General features: G+C 36.1%; 2 protein-coding genes across 4 annotated transcripts in view; one reads left to right on the forward strand and one right to left on the reverse strand.

The window, feature by feature from the left end:
* Positions 1-9195, reverse strand: part of LOC115763310 (potassium voltage-gated channel subfamily KQT member 4) — a 54371-nt gene extending 45176 nt beyond the window's left edge. The window contains exon 1 of the mRNA XM_030705834.1: positions 8550-9195. The gene's annotated coding sequence lies outside the window, so the exon portion shown is untranslated. The remainder of the gene's footprint in view (positions 1-8549) is intronic.
* LOC115763390 (histidine decarboxylase) overlaps positions 1-15587 on the forward strand; it is a 92659-nt gene that overhangs the window by 6389 nt on the left and 70683 nt on the right. For all 3 annotated transcript variants that reach the window (XM_030705951.1, XM_030705942.1, XM_030705934.1), the window contains exon 2: positions 15469-15554. The gene's annotated coding sequence lies outside the window, so the exon portion shown is untranslated. The remainder of the gene's footprint in view (positions 1-15468; positions 15555-15587) is intronic.

The raw sequence follows: 15587 nt of genomic DNA on the forward strand, positions 1-15587 counted from the left end.
CCCATATAGGTGGGTTTGTGCGTGTGTGTTGTGGGTTTAGTCACACATGCAAATGGCAGGGCGAAACATAAAAGCCACAGAAAAACAAAAAAAAAAGTGAAAAAAAAAAAACTCTAGACAAACCAACTATATGATACCAGCACTTGGTTCATATATGTGATTTTATAGTTGGATTGGCTTTTATTTTATTATTATTCACCTTGGCAGCCCTGTCTGTTGCCAGGTACGCTTATGACATTTCCATTGGAAAGTTTGACATTTTCTTAACGCAAAATTGGGGCGAACAACTGTAAGTTGATCTGCAAGAGCACACAAACAATTAAAGAATTTTAGAGAATAAATTGCTGTTAGCTAGACGCATAATATTATGGACAGTACTTTTTCAAAATCGAAAAAGGAATATGACTGAGATTAGATCATTTAATGTAGAGTCATGAAAAACGTTAACATATCCGAATCAATTCGTTAACTTGATTTTATACCTCTTGCCTTTTTTTTATAAAAAACCTGAAAGGACATCAAAAATAAGCAGACATTTCGGTTATGATTAAAGAAATTATATTTAATTATCTAAGTAAGTATGATGCCACTTTTGCTGTCAATTAATGCATTTACGGTAATTAAATAATTATGAGTAGTTTAGTATGATTTAACAAAAAATAACTAGAAGCTGCGGTTAGCCGAAATTTGAATACCTTTGCAGTATTATCGCAAATCGGAGAAATCTTTTTTTATGTACGGTAGTATATATGGCAGCTATATGGTATATTGGCCTGATTCGCACTGTTTCTACAATAACAACTGGCTATCTTAACTCGGCTGAAGATTCTGATCAAGAGTTTATACTTAAGGTTTCGAAAAAACCTCCTTCTTTGGTTTACAAATTTTGTCGCAAAGTAATAATACCTTTGGCAAGGGCATAAAAAGTAAACAAGCATAAGGTGTTGTGCTGGGGTTTGGCTTCAATAGGTGTGTGTGTGTGTGTATTTTTGCTTTGCTATTCACTTTCGAAAAGCTGACAAAAAGTTGTAGCAATAAGCTCAAGCAGCAGACGCAACAGCCACAACAGACGTCGTGTGGGCGGCGGATAAGTACAACAGCAGGCGAACGGAGCAGCAAAAATATAAAGGAAATGCAAGCACCGGGAGAAGAAGAAGAAGAGAACAGGCAGCAGCAGGAGAAGAAGAAGCAGCAGCTGCCAGCGCCAGAGCCAACAACGTTGGCAGCGATTTTTAAAGTCTAACGCGCTTATTTACACATTATGCCACATGTGGCACTGCACAATTTACATATGTGGGAATGTGTGTGTGTTCCTCTCTGTGTGTGTGTGTGTGTTATTGTGTCACTGCTTTACAATTTTGCAAAATTTCAAGTTGCTACGTTTAATACTTTTGCTCTGACGCCATTTTGTACACTTGGCTGCATGGCACACATCCTGTTGCCAGCAACAACAATTAAAACGACTCTCGCCCCAGCCCCGCCCACTTAGCCACAATAAGCGCCAGCGGCTTAGCACCGTTCCGAGTCGCCAGTTGGTTAAGCGTCTTATACACACACTCACACACTTGCACAAAATAGAAAAGCAAAAAAAAAAAAATGGCGAAAGAAAAGGAATCATCATTATAATGCCGTCAAATGTGTGGCCCTGCCTAGCTCTGTGTGTCGCTCATAAGTCGTCACTGACACACACACACACACACATATACACACACACACACACAAAGGGCGACAAGTCTATTTCTCTCCTGTGCCAGTTTCCTTTTCGGCTTTGCCTGCTTAGTTATATACTTACTCATAAGTATATTTTGGTCATAATTGACAGCGCTCCTAAATGCTTTGTGCTTTGCGGCTCTACTTCTTCTACTTGTTTTATACCCTGTAATTGTCTGAGAGTTGAGCTTAAGGGAATTTACTAAGCGAATGTATATTAAACGCGCATTTGAATAAATCGCTGCAAACACAAAGCTCGATTTAAGAAGCGAAATAAACATAAGGCGTTATCTGCTTTGATTTTTCGATCCTTCAATAAGTCTTTACTTCTATCTTTAGAATTGATTTGCCTTAGGAATTTAATTGTCTATATGACTGTCTGCTCTATTTATCTTTTTGCCTTTTCAGATTTCAAAAACTTTAAGTCTCCAGCCAGTTGCAAATCTTTTTTTGGTGTGCATCAACAACAATTATTAATCGGGGTATTCGATGTTGTTTTAAAGGTTTTAAAAAATCGAATCAATTTAAATTAAGTAACTTAATATATTATTTAAATAATTAAATTGTTCAAATGCCTGTCATCAGATTTTATTTTTTCTGTTCGAATAATTATAAAGCCCTATCGATGTTGAAGACAATCGACTATCGAAGCTATCGTCTGTTTTCTATCGATTATTTCATCATTCCCGCTCTCAAATAAAGTTAAGTACTGGGTATATTCTAGTCACGCAGTCTCAACTAGAGCAATTTTTCTATTTTCTTTAGCTTTGAGGCATATTTCACTTAAAAAAGTGCCTCGAACAAAAAAAAAAAAAACATTTAACTTGAGGCCGCCTTCTGTTAAATGGCGCGTAAAATTTCACACTCAATTTGTGTGCCTTTTTGTTTGTGTGTGTGCGGTTTTTTTTATGTTCTTTTAAAGGGTCGGCATGCGTTTTTTGCTGTTTAATATGCTCGTGGCTTTATAATTTGGAATTTATGTGCATATTTTTTGTTTTATATTTTACCAGCATTTTAAATGTATTGTTCGGGCCATTGATGTGCGGCTTTTCAAATACCCATAAATATTTAAATACACATGTACATTTTTTCGTTAAGTACAATTTGAATTGAATTGTGAACTCGCAGCGAATTGCATTTATATAAAATCAAAATTGGATTCCTGGTTTCCCCCTTTATTCGGCTGCAAAATAACACAAAGCTTCTTTAGACCAAAAAAAAAAAAAAATTGGAATTGTATAAATAAAATGCATATTTTTATACCCTGAGCCCATTAAAAATTGGTATAAGGGTATATTGTATTTCCAAATATATGTAACAGGCAGAAGGAAGCATCTCCGACCCCATAAAGTATATATCAGCATCAATAGCCGAGTCGATGTAGCCATGTCCGTCCGTCCGTCCGTCCGTCCGTCCGTCCGTCCGTCTGTCCGTCCGTATGTATGAACGCGAGGATCTCAGAACCTATAAGAGCTAGAGACTTAAAATTTTAGATGTAGGTGCTCCTAGTTCCCGCGCAGATCGAGTTTGTTTCCGATAATCGATAACTTACTCCGTTTCCAAGCAATCGATAAAAATCGCTATCGATATCCTGTTTTTTGGGCAATTTTGGTAAATAATAAGAGCTAGAGTCACCAAACTTGTCATATATATAGCTTCTAAAATAGAATATATACATATATGCATTTGATGTTGGAAGAAGAGGGTTTGGGGTATCCCCTAGTCGGGAGCTCCCGACTAGAACCTCTTACTTGTTTTCGTTTCTACTTTGTGCAGCGACTGAAAACGAAAAGTTTTGAGGTTTACGCAACAAGAAATTTTATGAAGAGAGCTGCACAAGCTGCGCCCTAAACACAATTGAAATTGTAAAAAAAATCTGTTTTAATTAAATCTGCCTTGCATAAAAATACAAACTCAGACGCAGACAGCGCTCAACCTTTCGCCTTTAATTTAGGAGTTTTCTGATTTGCTGCCATTTTCAATCAATTTCAAACTGTTACAAGAAATATAATTGATGCACATTAAGTGATAAGCTTACAGCTAATTCAAAGAAATTTATATTCTTGATTTAATCTGCAGCTTAAATTGACTTTTGATAACTTTTAAGTTGATTTATGATTCTTACAGCTGTATGAATGATTTTAATTTAATTTTATTTATTTATAAATTGGCAGCTCAGTTGAAGCTGCTGGATAATTTTTTGTGTGATAAAATTTCAAATTGACAGCCAAAATATTATATAAAAACCCCAGTTTTAAACAAGTTCCAGCTAAAGCAGAATTTGGCCAGTTTTTCTTGAATTAATTAATTAATACTTTGAATTAATTACAACTCTTAACTAATAATAAAGTGTATACTTTAATACATTTAGATATGTTATGCTGTATAAGCTGTATTCGATATGGATCCGAACCAGTTTTTTTTAAATTTAAGAACCAATTTAAGCTTAAGCTTTGACTCTTTTTATACCCTTTTCGAGAGTATTATTATTTTGTCATGAAATGTGTAACGCATAGGAAACATCTCCGACCCCATAAGACATATGTATATATATTCTAGATCAGCATCAACAGTCGAGTCAATATATCCATGTTCATCCGCCAGTCTATCTCATTTTTGCTTTATTAAGTTATCTTGACCGAGCTCGGCATTTATAAATCAGAAAAACAAAATCTAATCTCCATCTATATCATATAGCTGCCATAGAATGATCCGTCGAAAAGTTGGTTCTGATATGGACATTTTTTTATAATAAGATATCTTGACCAAACTCGTGATTTATTAGTTCAACATGATCCTCATACTTAAATTTATTCTACAATTATTTTGATATCTAAAATATATATATATAAACCAGGGATTGGTTATTGGGATTATCTATGGCCATGATTTTAATGACTGTCTTTTAATCTTGAACCCATTAATTCGGGAATGATGCATATAAGACCGCAAACGAGCTATCTTGAACAATTTATTTATTTTGTGTTTAAAAAATGTTCATCATTTTTTGCTGGCTATTTATTTGGATCTTGAATCTTACATCTTTACAAATATTCAAAACTGTTAATCGGTTTCCAAGCAAAGTAAAGTCCGGGCTCTTAGCCGGAACATAATTCCAACAGCATAAGAACCCAAACTCAAGCAAATGCTCGAAACGAAAGACTTTCAAAGCAAAACGTTAACCTCTTTGAAATGGACAGATTAGCTACGACTTATGCGTTAACAACGGCAACATATGGCCAACTAGTTCATTGAGCTTTGTAGGATAATTGAAAATGTTGTCGCCGAGTTTATTATAACAAATCCTGGGCCCGAGCTCATGTAACATTTCGTTGTTGTTGCTGTTGTTGTTGTTGTCAGGGCAACAAATCCCATAAACAGTACTGATTGCATTTCATTTAAGTAATGTGAAATGTCATCTTCGAATTCCGCGCTGCGTACATTTACAAATAAACAGGGCGGGGCACAAAAAGTTGGCCCTTAAGCTGAGAGATTACTGTACACAGCCTGCGCCCGCAGCCAGGCGACGGCTGTAACCAATTTGTGGGCATAGGCATTGCGAATTGCTTTTGTGCCATTAGCAAGCTGTTTGCACTCAGCCACACACCAAAAACAATAGATAACAACAACAACAACAACGACAACAACATCATGAACAACCCAACAGATCCGAGTGGCCAGCTTTAGCTGTTGCAAGCTGCAATCCGTATACCCAATTTCCAAATTCGAGAAACGGAAAACGAAAAACTTTTATTTTTTGGTAAATTTTGTAATTGATTTACAAATGCAAATGTTTTGCACACGTGTTTCAAGGCGACCGCTGACAAATGCCCCCCTATTGAATGTCGCCCCTCTCTCCCCCTGCCTGCATTTTAAACTGGTTTAGTGTTTCCTTGGCTTACCCTCCTGCTCATAGCTATATACTGGATCTATGCAATTTCAGGCACGTACCAAATTTCTCGCTTATCTTTAGAGCAGGCCTCTTTATCTAGTCGGGCAGTTGGGTGGGAGCCGAGTTTAAATTTTCCTTTGCTTGCCGGCATTGTTGTTGTTGTTGTTGTTGCTTTTGTTGTTCTCTAAAACCGAGTTAAGTGCCAGAAGAACACACACAATTTGTATGTTCATTGGGTCTAATTGAATCCCAGCTGATTCGCCGTGTATAAATTTTCGATTAGCTGCAACTTAGTTATTCTCCTTTGTATAGGAAATAGGATTTCTTTGTTTTCCTTTTCTTTTTATTTAAATATTAAAATACTACTCACTACAAGTCCAACTTTACAGAATGTATATTTAAATAAAAGTCAAGGTAAGCCTTTGTAGCTGGAAGTCACAGGTGCCAGCGATTTATACAGCTTGGGCAGCTTTGAATATTTTTCAAAAATATTTAAGATTATTTCCTTTTAAAAGAGCACAACAAAAGTAGCAGGCGAATTTCTGAAATTTGTAACAGTTCTATGGCTTAAAATGCTAAGTTTTCGTATTTGAAATTTAAAACGAATTCTCTTTAAATTCTAATTTAAATTGCGCAAGTATGCTTTCTTGGTAAATTTTGTTCAGTTCTTAAATTTCACTCGACAAATGTTAAATGCATAATGGAATACACAATTTATTTGCTGCCTTAACAGTTGTTATGTCCTCTGTTAATTGAAACTCGTTACATCTTTGTTTATAAGAGAATATGTCTAAAGTTTTGTCAAAATACGACCAAATTTAATCATCTTATAGAAGCTTCGCTATACACCCTATATGCAAAATCTCAAAGGTTCTTGTATTGCAAAATAATCCTCTTTCTAAGATATTCTGAACAAATTGAGCATTTTCAGGCTTTACTATTCTCAGAAATCTGTAAAAACAAAAGAAAAATATCTACAAGGGTTTTACATCTGCGGCGTGCTTATATGATATAAATAACATTCTTATTTTCAAGCGGTCAACGTTTAATATATTTTTGTTTAAAATAATATAAAATAAAACATTTGTGCACACATTTTTTTCACAAATATAAAAGGGCCCTTTTCGTAATGGGCATATACAGGGTAAAGGTCATGTAAAATTAGATTGCATGTAAATTAGTGTAAAATTATTGGAATTTGCTGTAAACAATTTGAGTTTTTTCCTAGGGCATGTCTTATTACCCTTAACTGCTTGAGAATTGTAAACAAAGGAATTTTTTAACTCAATTCTTTCGCATGGAATTTGTCTAAAGCTTTTCCAATTTTGAATTGTTGTTGAGCCAATCGCATTGACGCTGACAGATTCCGCTCACATACTTTTACTGTAGTTTTAGTGTCCACAGTAAATTTGGTTTGTCAGCAGACGTCGCGTTCCGCGCGTTCCGGTCTAAGATCCCAGCACGTACGACAGATGGAAATGAAGATGGAAATGGCAAAAGAGCTGTAAGCACGCCCACTCTTTCCCCTCTCTCTCTCTCTTTCTCCCTCTCTCCCACTTTGTCATTTCCTCTCTCTATCTATCTCTCTCTCTAGAGCTCTTTGCACGCGCTTTAACGTTTAATCAGCTGGCGCTAAAATTATTATTTTTTTGATAAAATTTGATCAAATTTTAAAAACTTGTCTCTTTGTCCGACGTCTCGCTTAGCTATTTTTTATTTATGTGTGTATGTTTGTGTGTGTGTGTGCGTGTGCGTGTGCTTGGCATCAACTTGCGAATTCTAACGAATTTTAAATGATTTCATTTCTATTATATATTTCCAAATGATCTCTCATTTTGTTGCTGTCTTAAACACATGTTTTCCCATTTTTTTTTGTTTGTTTGCCTCCAACTGCAGTTAACAAATGAAATAGATTTAAATAAAATATATAAATACAGCTGTTATACGCAGCTATAGAAGGTATATTTATCTGCTTGTATATAGCATACACTAGCAAACAAATATTTGAATTTTATTTATTCTCGTCTTGTGGGTGTTTTATTTGTTTCCAAATTGAAAGCGTCTACGAAAACGTAAATAATATGTGTTTATTCTGGTTTAGCATCAGCATCCGCATCGATATACCTTAATTTTTCCTATTAACGAAATGTCTTTAGATTTAGATGCGATATCTATATGTCTCAGTAAATTCTATATCAACAACCGATAGAAACTTTTCTTCCATGTGGCTCAGCTTTATACTTACTTATTAATATTGTAAATTGAATTCTAATCGAAATATTTTCCAAGTCAATTTCCCACCGTTTCTCAGCTTTAATTTTATTACATTCGTCGTGAAATAAATCACAGAATGCGTAAAAATTTGGCTCTAGATTAAACTACCTTTATTAAATGAGATACTTCTGGTAAAGCTTATTATTATTATTAGTGTATATTATTTATATTTTCTTTCTAAATGCAACCAATAATTAGTTGAATTTATATAGAGTATTTGTTGAAATCCATTTAACTGAACAACAAATGAACTTTATAAATTAATTTAGCTACATTTTCAATAAAAGAAAAACCACTTTGGACACACGTAGAAAATTTTATGCTCTATGTACGCACTCAATTCATGTTGTGCAGTGTTGAAATTGTCTGCAGACGTCTGGGCTACGGCAAGTAGCGCCAGAAGTTTGTATATATTGAATATAGAAAATCGGGCGATTATTTCCGCCGCCAATGCGTGAAACATTCTCTTGCAAGAAGAAAATCTTTTCTTTTTTTTTCACGCCAACATTTTGCAATCAAATTTTCCAAAATATTTATCAAATATTTATGCAGTGCTTGGCATTTAATTAATAAAATTGTGAAAAAAGGCAGTGCAATAAAAAAAGTAGAGAGTTGAAATTAAAAAAAGCTCTTGTTAAACAATATGATAAAAAACAATTGTAAATTGTCGCACCTTTCTGCTGAGCTGCTTGCAATATCAGCAAAATATTAATATTGTATTTGTATTTGTATTTGTATTTGTTGTTGTTTTTTACGGTTGATTATTTCGGTTATTGAAGCGTCTTTGCGCCGGTTTTTATTTGTTGTTGCCGTTGTTGTTTGTTGTTGTTGTTGTTGCTGGTGTTTCTGATGCTTCAGCTGTTGTTTTTCTTGTTGATTGTACGCTTTGTTAAAGCCAATTTAAGCTTTTAATCAGCGCTTTTTTTCGCACTCACACAGACACAAAGCCGGAGGCACACGCACACGTACAGACGCGCCGTTTATGCATTTGTTTTGTACCAACTAATACTCAATTTGTTGTTGCCTTTCAACGCATGCCAAAAAATTCAAGTTGAGAATTTCTTTTTTTGTATTTTTCAAAATATATTTTTTATCACGCACGCCGCCTCGACGTAGATACGAATGCGTAGTAACTGTAACTGCCGACGTAGAGCAACACATCAACAGCGGCAGCAGCGTTTGCCGAGCGTGCGAACAGAACAGCGTCGTCTGCGATACTTGTGCGAAAAAATTTGCTACAAAAGATGCCGCCAATACTTGACGTTTGCGCTCAAACAGCGTCGCACTCAACGTGTGTGCGCTGCGACCGGTGTGAGCGATTAAGTGAGTGAGCAAGTGAGCAAGTTAGTGAGTGAGTGAGTGAGAGGTGTGAGGTGAGCGGCCTATGTTCGTGTTGCTGCTGGCCTGTGCGGGTGGCACATGCTGTGCATACGTCATTGATTTTGGCACGCTGCCAACATGTTGCAGTTCGTTCCATATTGCGCTCAAACCATTTGGTTGTGGCTCGCACACGTTCTTGTTTGGCGCTCGCGCAAACTGTTGCCTTTTTTCGGCCGTGTGCACGTGTGTGTGTGTGTGTGTGCGTGTGTGTTTAGGCTTGGAGCAGCGCGCGTTTATTTGCCTTGGTTTCAGTTTTCGTGCATGGCATGCGAAATAGCTTGAGTAGGTTGGTAGGTCACTGCCTTGTCGCTCTCTGTATGTGTGTGAGTGTGTGCGAGTGTGTGGCGCCCCTTTGCGCTATATGTGTGTGTGTGTGTGTCTGTGTGTGTGTGTAAGTGTGTGTGCGTGTAACTTGCCTATGTCTGAGCTTAAGTTCATTAACGTCGCTCGCTTCGCGCAACAGTTCCACGGCATGCGCTGCCTGCTGCACATAGCCTCACTCACACTCACATATGTATGTATATTTACATGACTGTTAGTTAGTTGTAAGAGATACTCACTCACACACACACACACACACACACACACACACCCATTTTCGGTAGCGATTGCCGTCGCGTCTATTCTGCCTTCTGCTTATTCAATGAATGGCACCGAATTTGCACAGTTGACGTTGTTGTTGCTGTTGTTATTATTTCCTTTTTTGGGTGCGGTCTCCCCCAATACAAATCTGCGGCCAAAGAGCTGATGGATATTATTTGCACGTGCTTGTGTGTGTGTGTGTGTGTGTGTGTGTGTGTGTGTGTGTCTGTGGATTCTATTTGATGAGAAATCATATAAATAAAATGAGCTTTAACCGAGAAAAAACAATAATGCGAAAAAGGGTTTATTTTGATTGGTTTCTATAGATTCCTTAAGCAAATGAAATTGCTAGGAAAGCTTCCACTTTGAACTTTCCCCCAAACAATCAAATCAACGTTTGAATTGCGCTTTTTATACGCACTTTTTTCTTATCAGCTTTCAAGAATTAATTTAGCTAAAGTTTCTTATTTCAATAGAGAACGGCTACACACTTTTTAAAAACGATTAGTTTCTGAGATATTCTTTTACAAACAACATAACTAAATACTTAATCCTGAACGAAGTGAAACAAATTAAAGTAATCAAATGTGGTTGACTGGCAGATACACTGCATCCAGATCTAATTTAAGAATCCAGTTACATTCATTTTGGGCAGATATATATTAATTTTATTAGTTTTAATGTGCACTTAAATTGATCAGTACTTTCTGAACTCTACCAAGTCTAGTAATATCTTATAGAATTTATAGAGTACTTACATTGTCTGGGATGGGATGGGATTTATAATGAAAGACATAATCTAATAATGTAAGGAATTGAAGTAATTCACCTAGCTGGTAGATCGCAGGGGTGTATCCTTTGTAGACATTGTAAAAATATATATTTTCCTATTTAAAAATAATATAATAATAATAAGTAAAGATCTGCCAGGCACATTTATTCAGCTTTATCCCTTAATGTCCATATGCAATTTAAACAATTAATGGAATTTAAAGTTGTTCAAGAGTTGGGTAAATAATAATTATTATGTGCGTCAGTTGGCTGTAATTATTGTCGCTGTGGTGTAGGTTGTGGCAGTGTGTGTGTGGTTGTGTGTCTGAGTGTGTGGCTGTGTGTGTGTGTGATTGTATGTGTGGTTGTGTGTGCTTGTGGCTATGTGTCTGACAATGTATGGCTCTTTGGCGGCTATTTTTATGGCCACACAGTTATAACCGTGTCTATTGCCGTTGGTTGGGCGCTAATTAAGTCTGTTTTCTAACTGCCCTCATGCACATTTTGGCTGGCCAGTGCTGCCGATTCGCTTGGGGGACTCATTAACTGCAAATCCCAAATTAATTGGGTATTAGACACAATGCATTACCGGCTAAGCGAAAAGTGTTGCCATTGTCGCTGACTAGACCTAGGCCCCAACTCCAACTCCGCCTCTACTCAGCTATAAAATGCGCAAATGGGGCGTGTCAGCAGCAGCAACAGCAGCAGGCGCCCATAAAACCAAGCGAGAAAAAAGACAAGCCAAAAGCGACTGCCAACTCGCTTATTGATTCTCTGGCAGCAGCAGCAGAAACCCTGGCAGCCACCCAAGGGCCATTGGCCCATAAAAATATTAATGCAGTAAAAACTGAAATTATTCATATGTTTGGAATACAGCTATCCCTCCCCCTCCCCCTCCCTCCGCTCCCTTTCTCTTTATGCATACATATGTACACTATCTATATATTTAATATTGAAGAATATTTTTCTGTTTATTAAGGCACATTTTGTGCATTGTTGTTGGCTTCCTCTACAAATGCAGATATATACATATATGCATCAAAGTCAGCAAAAATTCAAGTTTCTGTTTGTATTTCAAAACTGCAGACACCAAAACAAACAACACAAAAGCGAAGTCTAGGAGGCTGGGCAGGGACTGAGGGGGGCGGCCCCATAGAGAGACATAAATTGGCATTTTGTCCGGCCGAGGCAGAAAATGTTTTGTTTATTATGGGGTCGCATCTATTTGCCTGTTTGTCCAGGCTCAAAGCTCCTTTTCAGATTTATGCAAAAAAGTTTTGACAACAATTCGCATGCCCTTATTAAATGCAAATTGAAATTTTAAATTTAAGCGAGATACTTATACAGAAATTAATCTTTAACATTTTCATTACAAACAAAAATGTTTAATTAATTGAGGTAAATGAGTTTTCAAGATTTGGAAATTATATACATTTATCGTGACTAATCGGATTTTAAAGGGCAAATGATTGTACTTTTATAATAGTTTCTCTTAGATATATTTTGCAAAAGCTCAGACAAAGTAACGATAGTAAGTCTAAGAAGTCTAACAAGAGCCACAAACATTTCGGAATCATTTTCTTATGTTTTTACAAGGGCTTTTATAGTTTTTTTATTATAGTATTTTATAGTATATGATGTTTTGGCACATACGTTTTATAAAGATCGGAATCGACCAAAAGCAAAAGATAGAATGACATGTCTAAGGAAGATCGAAGCCTTATTGGTTTTATTTATCTAATGTGACCCCAATCTTTTATGTATTTTTCTACTTATCTATCTATCTATATATCTATCCAACTATCTACCCAACTATCCATCTATCTATCTAGCTATTTATCTGACTATCTAGCTTTCATTTTTTTTTTTATTAAAGATAATTCTGAAAAGTAGACATACTTTATTTTAATATAATTTTTTTTATGTAGTATGTATATTCTTTATAAAAAAATGTATTTCCAGTTCAACACAAATCAAAAAGTTCCTTTCCTTTATAATAGGGATATTGTGGAGAGGAAATTAAAAATGCTATATTTGCCATCTTACCCTAAACAATTGTAAATGTTTAATTATAAGCTTATTCTTTTTCTATCGTCTTTATTATTAACTTTTTCCCTGCACTTTTGCAAATTTTTAAATAAAAATACTTCAATTATTTGTAAAATTTCAAAATTTGCTTCCCAGCTAATATGCTTTTTGCTAAGAGTGTGGCAGCTAACTTATAGGTATTTGGATAACCCGCATGCTTATAGGCAAACAATAAGTAGTCGTCAGTAAGTAGTTTAGCCATGAGCTGCACCTCCACGCGGCCCCCTTTCCCTCCACAGTGCTTTATACAAAGATTCTTCCTGCTGTTTTCATTGTTATGCGTAGTATGCACACTTGTGTGTACAAGTAAATGTACTTAGGACATGCTAGCTATTTATTTGACTTCACTCTCAAAACTACACACACACACACACACATCCGGTGGGGTGTGAGTGTGTGTGCTGCAAATTAACCCAGTCACGTACTGCGCTTAGCCGGGCCTAATCAAATAAACGCGCCAAATTAAACAGCAGCCGCAAAAACAACAACGGGCGACAAGTAAATATATGAGTGTGACACCTCGATGCCAGATTGCACAGGCAAATACTAGACGGCTAGAGAGAAAGCGAGAGAGAGAGAGAGGCAAGACAGAGAGAGAGAGGGAGACATATTTTTATTTATCAAGTACTTTAGGCAACGCTCAACAGTATGCTAGCATTTTTGCTTTTATGTATACCCTGTAAGCTTTGTTTAGAAGGGATTTACTAGCTCTTAGAGATATATCACTTGCATAAATATATCTCGGTTTCTTAAAGCGCTTGAGTAAACAAAAATAATCTTGGAGAATTTAGCTATTTTGTAGAAGACAAACAGACGCAGCGTCGTTCTCTCTACTTCTTTGTTATTCGTCGCCTTTTGCTTGCCTATAATATGCAAGTGGTTAAAGCTGCTTACGGAAAACAAAGCCTTTCCAATAGCAAAGTCTGTCTTTAATAGAGCAGGGTAGTTCTTGAAATAGCTATACAGACAATCTGCACACTCTTGCTATTTATACCTTGTTGTTGTTGTTGTTGTTGACCAACATTAACCTCGACCCGGTCAGGTACTAAACATGTTACTTAAATAAGGAACCTCTTAATTTATTAAGAAATTCTAACAAAAACCCAACCCACAACAAATTTAGTAATTGCTCAAAAATATTACTTTAGCTGGAAAAGTAGGACTAAATATACAATTTTCAAGAATATTTAGTTAGTTTTAGTAGTTTTTGGTGGTTTTTTCACATGTTTTTTTATATTTGAAACATTTTACAGGGTATCTGTGCGTTAGGTTGTGCAGCTCTGAGGGCCAATTTCAAAGTAACCCATTTTGTTGGTCTTTTTTTTTTTGCGTGCCACGCTTTGATAAGTTGTTGCAGCTGACGTCATATTAATTATGGTGGCACACACACAAAATGCGATTGGCCTGTGGCGAAGATTCGATCGGGACGGGACTCAAATTGAGTGGCACGGCTTGAGTGTGCTCGCATCGAGTGGCAGCTCGTCCTGTCTGAGGCACACTTGAGTGCCTGCCGTCCAAATGAGCCAAAGGCAGAGCAGCTACCACGTCAGATTTGCGCCTTGAGCAACATGCGTTGCCAGCTTGTTTACATTTTGTTGCTGTTGTTGCTTTTGTTGCTGCTGTTGTTGATTCTTTTTTAACATTTTTGTTTACCAGACGGGGCAGCACGTGCTGACAGAGTACCCCATCCGCTGCGCCCCAGCCCCAAGCGTTTCCCGTTCTCTTGTTGTAGTTGTTGTTGGTGCTTTGGGTATGCGGCAGCACCTGGGGCATGCATATTTTATATGGCCGTAAGCTGTTCCCACTGTCTCAGCGTCTGTCTCAAGCCGCCACTAATCGCAATTGTTGAAAGGGGCAGAACGCACATCATTATTTTTAGCTTGCTTTGGTCGTTTTACAGATATCTTGCTCTTGTTCTGCTTGAGCTAATTATTTATTTATATACTTTGGCTTATTCCCAAAACTGGCAAAGCAAATATCTCAAGATTTGCAATTTTCAATTTGCGCTTTAGATGTGGCATGCGGCATGTGGCATAATCAACAAGTCTGTTTAGCTGCAACAAAAGGCAGCTTAGCTTTTGGCTTAAATATTCACTTTCGCTTTTGCGGTCACAAAATTGTGTCAAATTGTTTTTGTTGCTGTCGCAGCGAAACATTGGAAACTGTTCACTGAATACTTTGAAAGTCGACGTTTTGATACTCTTAAAGTTTAAACTAATTGTGGAACAACTATGCAGTTGGACATTTTATATAATTTTCTGAAATATTTTTGGACTTGACGGAACAGAACAAGGTCAAAGAGGGTTCGTATCTCAAAAATGTTACGACATAATTTAGTCAAGAAATTATTTTAATTATTTATAATAACATTCCATACTTTATCTATTTATAACATTAAAGGATAAGCTTAGCATACTTTTAGGTTGCTTTTCAATTATTAAAAATATTATTATTAAAAGGCCGGAATTGAAAACGAAAACATAGGATTAATCTAAAGATAAATTTATAGTATATAAATAGAAATATTCTTTAAAAAAATTGATCGATTATTGGCGACGTCAGGAATGATCATAAAATAAGGATTTAATTTAATACACAAGCTAAAATTGCCTGTTTTTCGCATCTTTAAAATTGAATCATGTTTTAAATATATTCATAAATATTTTCTATACATATATTTATTTTACTTAGGGCTTTACTTAAAAAATAAAACATTTTATTTAGGTACGCATACAATTTTTACCAATATAGGCAATGCTTTCTCTTTCCAGCTCCTATTATTTTTTACGAAATTGGAAACTATATGCCAACTACTCAGTTTATAAAGTGCTGAAAGTTGCCTTACTATTCTAACTCGGTAAGTACTTCAATTTAATTAATTAACTTTATT

This window comes from Drosophila novamexicana, unplaced genomic scaffold (assembly GCF_003285875.2).
Source record: "Drosophila novamexicana strain 15010-1031.04,08,12 unplaced genomic scaffold, DnovRS2.1 tig00000008-arrow-pilon, whole genome shotgun sequence".
In the NCBI taxonomy this organism is placed as follows: Eukaryota; Metazoa; Arthropoda; class Insecta; order Diptera; family Drosophilidae; genus Drosophila; species Drosophila novamexicana.